The following is a 9,689-nucleotide window of genomic DNA, read 5'->3' as shown; positions in this document are numbered from 1 at the left end:
ATTTCAGGTGGAACCAGTTTTCAAATGTCAGCGACAAGTATGCGGAAACCGCTCCAATCACTGCAAATCAGGTTCACTCTCAAACTGTATCCCTTAGCACTGACATTAACTTGCCGCAGATTTAAAAAAATACACGTTTTGGGGTGGCTGTAATATAAAGCTCCAAATTCAGGGCCAATGGAAGTAGAAATAACAGTGGATGCCTTCAGCAGACCGAAAGTAAAACAGAATACAGTACATGAGGGAAGAGCTGAAATTTCCTTTAAGAAATACTCAAGCATCTCCCCTCAGTATTGAGATCCGTCTGCTTTTCTGTCGGGGTTTTGCAGCATTTTCCCACTTTATTAATTCTTCAAGCTGCCCTTTCGACCTGCGTATCCTCTACCTTTTAATCTATTCACGCTGTGTCTTTCATTCTTTGATTCCCGTCATTGTGTTACGTGCTGCTGTGACACATTCAGATCGCTTAATCTGAACTATCAACATCCTTTCTCCCCCAGCAGTTCATCCCTCCCCACCCACCGTTGGATAAATGCTGCAGCTCCGATGAAGAGTCATCGACCCTCCAAACTTTGGCTTGCTTTCTCTCCAAGGACGCTGCCCGACCCACTGATCTCCAGCTGGTTTTGTTTTCAGACACGACCACTGTCAGTTCAGCTTCCCTTTTGCTCTGCATTTAGAAGTCATTCGTTTCTTTTCCTTGTATATCAACTCCAGCAAGCTCAAAACATCTACTGCTTGCTCCTTAAATGATGCTATCTGGAATGCATAACAGTTCTAATGAAGTTTTTAAAAAATCACACAACACCAGGTTATAGTGCAACTGGTTTATTTGTAAGCATTGGCTTTTGAAGAACTGCTCCTTCATCAGGTGGTTGTGAAGGTTAAGATCATGCTCACAGAATTAATAGCCAAAGGAGTCCAGTGTCATGGAGATGTGATGCAGTAATTAATTTTAGGATTAAAATTTTTCACTTTTTAGAATGGGATATGCTGGTTTCTGTTCTTGACATGTAAATCCCAGAATATCCATTAAATTACATTCTCAAGATAGCTCAGCTTTTTAATAGGTATGAAGTCTGTCTGTGTCCCAATGCTATGTCAAACTGACAAACCCTCTGTATAGTTTTACAGTCTCACCACCGTACCATGCCTCAGAGCATTCTTGCATGTAGTGTGTGACATTGACCATGTTGGCCAAGTCACGAGTACTCACTGCATGCATGGTGGGAGGTGTCCCCACGTGTAATGGTGTTACCAGTGTCGATACTTTAACATGTCTTGCAGCAGCTGCTGTGGCAGGGTTGTATGGTGTTATTAACCTGAAGTCTGGGCAGTTTGCTACAAATCATGATCTGTTTAAGGTTTAGCAGTTGTTAAAAGGCAAGAAATGGAGGCACAGGGATGTTCTTGATGAGGTGTTCTAATGAAAGTTCTAATGAAGTTCTAAAGAAAGTTCCCATAGCTAAACATGATTTGATTACAACACAAGTTAATATCATTACTCCTTATAAAGGTAAACATGTTTGTTTATCTGTAAAGAAATGTTACTCAAAAAAACCTAACTGGTGGTTTTCAATGAAACTCAATACACATATAAAGGTAGAGCCCAAGAAAATACTGAATTGTTTTTAACACAAGTACAGACCTAAATCCAGATCCTGGGTATATTTGAAAGTTCAGTTAACATTAGCAGTTAAGGCAAATTCATTCTTGTTTTTAAAAATGTTGCGGGTTGTATTGACTGCCTTGGGGAATTTATCACACTATCAAAAATGTGAGCAGCATTTTCAAAACAGGTTATTGGACATAAGTTAACCCGAAGCCTTTTCAACAAAATGGAACATTAGCCAAGCAGGGAAAAGCCACAAAGAAGAGCAGACCAATTATAACAATGTAAAGTTTACACAACATGACATAGGAATGTGCTCCACTGAATGCTGTCTTCAGTAGTTCTGAGCAAGAGTCATATCAAACTCAAAATTTTAACTCTTTCTGTCTCCACGGGTGCTTCCAGACCTGCTGAGTTTCTTCAACACTTCCTATTTTGATGTCCTCTTTGTTTTTTATATTTGTAGTCTACTTATTTCCATAAATAAAAATAGAAGTTATAGCATGAGAATAAGTCCTTTGGTTCAAACAAGCTCTATTAGCACAAAAAAACATAAATCATCTTTGCACATCTTGTTCCCATAACCTATTGTAGCCTTATCGGTGGCCACTGTGCCACCGTGGTTAGCACTGCTGCCTCACAGTGCCAGAGACCTGGGTTCAATTCCCACCTCAGGCAACTGTCTGTGTGGAGTTTGCACATTGTCTGTGTGGGTTTCCTCTGGGTACTCTGGTTTCCTCCCACAATCCAAAAATGGGCAGGTTAGGTGAATTGGCCATGCTAAATTGCCCGTAGTGTTAGGTGAAGGGGTAAATGTAGGGGAATGGGTCTGGGTGGGTTGCTCTTCAGAGGGTCAGTATGGACTTGTCGGGCCGAAGGGCCTGTTTCCACACTAAGTAATCTAATCCACATATCTAATCTAATCTTGAATGTTGATTTAGTTTCTTTCTCAACAACTGACTCTGGGTGAGAATTCCACAGTATCCCCAGCAGATGGAGGGACAGGTAGCACGAGGAGGCAGGGAAGCTGCAGAAGGACTTGGGCAGGCTAGGACAGTGGGTAAAGGAATGGCCGATAGAAGACATTGTGAGAAAGTGTGAGGTTATGCAAAGTAGGAAGAGGAGGTATAGATCATTTTCTAAATGGGGAAAAGCTTCGGAAATCTGAAGCATAAAGGGATATCTCTTAAGGCTAACGTTAGGTTTAGTTAACAGTTGGGAAAGTAAATGCAATGTTAGCACTCATTTTGAGAAGGCCAGAATACAAGAGCAGAGATCTACTGCTGAGATTGTAAAAGATTCTGGTCAGACACATATAGAATAATGTGACAGTTTTCAGCCTTTATTTAAGGAAGAGTGTGCTGGCTTCAAAGGGTCCCAGATGGGGTTTACAAGAATGATCCCAGGGAAGAAGGGCTTGTCATATGAGCAGTTGAGGACTTCGAGTCTGTTGTCAGTGGGAATTTAGAAGGATGAAGGGGGATTTTGTTGAAATTTACAGAATATTGAGAAACCTGAATACAGTGGACTTGGAGATGATGTTTCCACTAGTAGGATAGACTAGGACCTGAGGACACCTCCTCTTAGTGAGGGGGCAACTTTTCAGAAACAGAGACGAGGAGGAATTTCTTAGATAGAGTGTGATGAATCTGTGGAACTCATTACTGCAGAAGGCTGTAGAAGCCAAGTCACTGAGGATATTTAAGATAGAGACAGATAATTCAGATAATAAATCAATTAACACAGAAATGCCACACAAATTCATCATGTACTTTCACACAAATATCAACAGGAATTTCTATTTTCAGAATTAAATTTGGATTACTATTCCTCAAAATACTAATTTAAACAAATAACGGAAATCAAAAAAATGACATACTGTTAAATTTGCATTTTATTATTTTAGAATACATATCATTGCCCAAAGGCTCAGATCTTATGTGTTCCATGATCTTTGTCTTCATCACCTCTGACTTTAAAAAGTTACTGGTAGGTGTTAAGTACAATGTGTTAATTACCTTTTATGCAGAATAGCATTATGCCTCCTTCAATCCAAAAAGGCTTAAAATTTCTTTAGAAATAGCATACTGAAGCTGGGCTGTAACAATGTAGCAGTCATAATTATTTACATGATTTATTTCAACAATCTCAGTTGCTTTTTAATTCTATCTTTATAACTTTCTTTGTTACAAATAACTTAGTTCCACACCCAAATATCATTTTAATTTATCTCTGCACTGATGGTGGAATCAGCCAGTACAGGCATGTCTCTCCTGTTGCAAAAAATGGTATGAATAATGCCACCTTGGAAAAACTAGTCTAAATTAATGCATGACTTCATTCAGGGATACAGTTGAAGAGCATTACTCATTCCACATGTCCTAAAACAGAGAAGGATTAAGGCTTGACCAGAATGGTAATTATGAGATGATAATTTGATTGCAATGTAAATCAAAACTTGTAACGTGAATTTTAAAAAATAATTCACATCAAATACTGAAGACTCTGAAATGTCTAACTGCAGCAGCAAGCTCAAGCAAAGCACAATTATTTATGGTTGTTAAGAAGGCATACAGTGTATTAGCTTTAATTGGTAGAGGGATTGAGTGTCAGAACTGTGAGGTCATGTTGCAGCTGTACAAAGCTCTGGTGTGGCCGCACTTGGAGTGTTGCGTACTGTTCTGATCGTCGCATTATAGGACAGATATGGAACCATAAGAAAGATTACAGAGATAATTTACCAGGATGTTGCCTGGTATGGAGGATAGTGTTATGAGGAAAGGTTGAAGGATTTGAGGCTATTTTCATTAGAGGTGACTTAAGCAGGTTAAGCAGGTGACTTAATAGAGGCATACAAGATGATCAGAGGATAGTAGTGGGAAGTTGCGTGTGGAGGCTGAAGAGATTGGGGAGACACTGAATGAATACTTTTCGTCAGTATTCAATCAGGAACAGGACATTGTTGTCAATGTGAGTACTGAGTCACAATTAAGTAGAATGGATGGCTTTGAGATATGTAGAGAAGAGGTGTTGGAAATTCTGGAAAGGGTGAAAATAGATAAGTCCCCTGGGCCTGATGGCATTTATCCTAGGATTCTCTGGGAAGCAAGGGAGGAGATTGCAGAGCCATTGGCCTTGATTTTTATGTCCTCGTTGTCTACAGGAGTAGTGCCAGAAGATTGGAGGCTAGCAAATGTGGTTCCCTTGTTCAAGAAGGGGAGTAGGGATAACCCTAGTAACTATAGGCCGGTGAGTCTCACTTCTGTTGTGGGCAAAATCTTAGAGAGAATTGTAAGGGATAGGATTTATGAACATCTGGATAGGAATAATGTGATCAAGGATAGTCAGCATGGTTTTGTGAAGGGCAGGTCGTGCCTCACAAACCTTATTGAATTCTTTGAGAAGGTGACTAAGGAGGTGGACGAGGGGAAAGCGGTAGATGTGGTGTATATGGATTTTAGTAAGGCGTTTGATAAGGTTCCCCATGGTAGGCTACTGCAAAAAATACGGAGGTATGGCATTGAGGGTGAGTTGGAGGTTTGGATTAGGAGTTGGATGGCTGGAAGAAGACAGAGGGTAGTAGTTGATGGCAAAGGTTCATCTTGGAGTGCCGTCACTAGTGGTGTTCCGCAAGGATCTGTTTTGGGACCATTGCTGTTTGTCATTTTTATAAATGACCTGGAGGAGGGGCTAGAAGGTTGGGTGAGCAAGTTTGCGGATGAAAGTCGGAGGAGTTGTAGACAGTGAGGAAGGATGTGGCAGGTTACAGCGGGATATAGATAAGCTGCAGAACTGGGCAGAAAGGTGGCAAATGGAGTTCAATGTAGTTAAGTGTGAGGTGATTCACTTTGGTAAGAGTAATAAAAAGATGGGGTACTGGGCTAATGGTCGGATACTTGGTAGTGTGGATGAGCAGAGGGATCTTGGTGTCCATGTACACAGATCTTTGAAAGTTGCCATCCAGGTAAATAGTGCGGTGAAGAAGGCATATGGCGTACTGGCTTTTATTGGTAGAGGAATTGAGTTCCGGACCACTGAGGTCATGTTGCAGTTGTATAAGACTCTGGTGCGGCCGCATCTGGAGTATTGTGTGCAGTTTTGGTCGCCATACTATAGTAAGGATGTGGAGGCACTGGAACGGGTGCAGAGGAGGTTTACCAGGATGTTGCCTGGTATGGTAGAAAGATTGTATGAGGAAAGGCTGAGGCACTTGGGGTTGTTTTCATTGGAGAAAAGAAGGTTTAGGGGTGACTTGATAGAGGTGTACAAGATGATTAGGGGTTTAGATAGGGTCGACAGTGAGAATCTTTTTCCACGTATGGAGTCAGCTATTACAAGGGGGCATAGCTTTAAATTAAGGGGGTTAGGTATAGGATAGATGTTAGGGGTAGGTTCTTTACTCAGCGAGTCGTAAGTTCATGGAATGCCCTGCCAGTAGCAGTGGTGGACTCTCCCTCGTTATGGGCATTTAAGCGGGCATTGGATAGGCATATGGAGGATAGTGGGCTAGTGTAGGTTAGGTGGGCTTGGATCGGCGCAACATCGAGGGCCGAAGTGCCTGTACTGCGCTGTATTCTTCTATGTTCTAAGATTAGATAGGGTGGACAGTGAGAGCCTTTTTCCTCAGATAGTGATGGCTAGCGTGAGGGGACATAGCATTAAATTGAGGGGTGATAGATATAATACAGATGTCAGAGGTAGGTTCTTTACTCAGTAGTAGGGGCATGGAATGTCCTGCCTGCAACAATAGTGGACTTGCCAACATTAAGGGCATTTAAATATGGATGATAATTGTATAGTGTCGATTAGATGGGTTTAGATTGCTTTCACAGGTCGGATTTCATTCCTGTCTTTGTAGGAAACTGAAACGCATGGGTGTGATTGAGACAGTCAGTTTCTTTACACCCCCATGATATTTATTTTCCATTTAACATTATATCTATTTGGAACACTGCTTGTACATGTTAGATAATTTCCCTAAAACTTGCTTAAAATTGGATGCTTAATTTCAGCTTAGAAATCTGCTTTACCAAAACATATGGTTAGGCTAGGGCATAAGGAGGATTGTTGGGGTTGTACAAGTCTTTCCTCCAACATTCACAAACTAAAACACAGTTTATAGACAGGCTTTGAGTAAATAGGGCAAATTTCAAAATAAAAGTAACATCGCCTTCATAATAATATTTGCATTGTCTCTTATTGGAAATGGATGTGGTTTGAATTTCAAATAGATGTACAAACCTCAAATTACAATGTTCATAGCCTTAATTACATGTTACAGACAGCGATCTCAGCCTGGTATCTGTATAAGCAAAACCACTCCTGCAATCACTACATTATTGGAATATGAGCAAGCTTATCCATCTTTAAATAAATCAAACACTAAACATCATAGTGCATTCAGTACAGACCATAATTACGTTTACACAATAGATGAAGAACACTATGTCATGTGGTTCAGATGTCTTGACATGCAGAAAGTGAGGATGCTGTGCTTTCACCCACCTGGGTTTTGTTCCAACCATTTTCTAGTATAATTTCACATTGAGAGAAGGGAATCCAATAACAGCGAACGCAGCTCGTGGTGGACACCATCAGTGCTGGGCCCTGCCAGATCATTAGGTAATGCAACCGCCTCACTCTATGGTCCCTCTATTCCCCCTTTAACCTTGCAATCTCTGAACATGTTGATTAGAAACCATCGAAAACAAGGTATGAGTTACTCCTGACTTTGAGATGGGCCTCATGCACTAGTGAGTGATTCTGCCTCATTTCTCACCATAATGCACATTGTTCAGACCCAGTGTTCCCAGTAAGCTATGTAGCTCCTCTGAGAATCCTTGCAAGGTGATCAGCATGCCGATGCTGTTTACAGATATTGAATTCCACTTCCAAAAGTCACTGTCACGCATGGGACTCAGAGGTCCAGGCAGAAAAAAAGAATTAGCAGCAATGCTGGTCAGAACCTACAAGATTCCACCCCAGATAAAGAACAACAATGAATATAACAAAGAAAAATATAAAATATATTCTGCCGCATTGGAAAAGGAGTCAGAAAGAGCTGCCCCAAAGTTTGTGCACTTTTCAAGAAGTGTGTATGTTTAAGCTGCCCCATTGAAACATGCTGCAAAGGTATCAATATAAACTATAAAATGGCACTTTTTATCTTGCATGTTTGACATCATTCCTTTCTTTATAAAATCAATCAGTATCTTACCTTTGCAGAAATTTGTCTCCTGAATTTGTGAAATGTTGATCACTTGTGTTTGGTTTACCTGCTTTCAATCATCATAGAGTCACATTACATAGAAACAGGCCCTTTGGCACACCATGTCTATGCCAATCAACAAATATCAAGCAACATTAATCCCATTTACCTTGCACCGCCCTCATTAATACAGTCACCTATGCCCTGGCATATTAGGTACTCATCCAGATGCTTCTTAAATGTTCCGAGAGTAACTGCCTCCACCACCCATCTCGGGCAGCACATTCCTTATATCTACCATCCTCTGGGTGAAAAAATTGCCTCTAAACCACTTATTCTCCTAATAACAGAGTTTCATCCCAGGCAACATCCTGATGAATCTCCTCTGCACCCTCTCCAATGCAATCACGTCCTTCCAATAGTGTGGTATCAGAACTGCACATAGTATTCCATCTGTGGCCTAACCAAAGTTATAACAAAACTTCCTTGCTCCTAAACTCTATGCCCTGGCTAACAAAGGCAAACATTTCATATGCCTTCTTCACCATCCAGTCTAGGTGTGCTGACACCTTCAGGATCTGTATACTAGTACACCAAAGTTCCTTTGTTCCCCTATACTTCTTAGGGACCCACCATTAATTGTGTATTAAAACTTCCAAAATACATTACCTCACACTTATCAGGATTAAATTTCATCTGCCATTGCTCTGCCCAATCCTACAGCTCCTCACGAGGATCAATACCACCAATTTTTGTGTCATCCACAAACTTACTAATTATACCAATGTTCACATCTAAGTCATTAAAATATATACATAGTCAGAGAGACGTACAGCATGGAAACAGACCCTTCAGTCCAATTTGTTCATGCCGATCAGATATCCCAACCCAACCCAGTCCTACCTGCCAGCACCGGGCCCATATCCCTCCAAGCCCTTCCTATTCATATACCCATCCAGATGCCTTTTAAATGTTGCAATTGTACTAGCCTCCACCACTTTCTCTCGCAGTTCATTCCATACACTTACCACCCTTTGCATGAAAAAGTTGCCCCTAAGGTCTCTTATATCTTTTCCCTCTCACCCTAAACCTATGCCCTCTAGTTCTGGACTCCCCACCCCAGGGAAAAGACTTTGTCTATTTATCCTATCCATGCCCCTCAATTTTATAAGCTTTTCCAGGGAAGACAGCCTCCCTAGAGCTCAAATCCTCCAACCCTGGCATCATGCTTGTAAATTTTTTCTGAACCCTTTCATGTTTCACAACATCTTCCAATAGGAAGGAGACCAGAATTGCATGCAATATTCCAACAGTGGCCTAGCCAAAATCCTGTACAGCCGCAACATGACATCCCAACTCCTGTAATCAATACCCTGACCGATAAAGGGGACCATACCAAACACTTTCTTCACTATCCTATCTTCCTGCGATTCCATTTTCAAGGAGCTATGAATCTGCACTCCAAAGTGTCTTTGTTCAGCAACACTCCCTAGGACCTTACCATTAATTGTACAAGTCCTGCTAGGATTTGCTTTCCCAAAATGCAGCACCTCGCATTTATCTAAATTAAACTCCATCTGCCACTTCTCAGCCCATTGGCCCATCTGATCAAGATCCCATTGTAATCGGAGGTAACCTTCTTCACTGTCCACTACACCTCCAATTTTGGTGTCTTCTGCAAACTTACTAACTATACCTCTTATGCTTACATCCAAATCATTTATATAAATGATGAAAAGTAGTGGACCCAGCATCGATCCTTTTGGCACTCCACTGGTCACAGGCCTCCAGTCTGAAAAACAACCCTCCACCAACACCCTCTCTGTCTTCTACCTTTGAGCCAGTTCTGTATCCAAATGGCTAGTTCTA

The sequence above is a fragment of the Chiloscyllium plagiosum genome, unplaced genomic scaffold (genome assembly GCF_037043375.1).
Source record: "Chiloscyllium plagiosum isolate Xiang-an unplaced genomic scaffold, Cpla_swu_hap1 HiC_scaffold_15, whole genome shotgun sequence".
In the NCBI taxonomy this organism is placed as follows: Eukaryota; Metazoa; Chordata; class Chondrichthyes; order Orectolobiformes; family Hemiscylliidae; genus Chiloscyllium; species Chiloscyllium plagiosum.
This window is presented reverse-complemented; position numbering follows the sequence as displayed.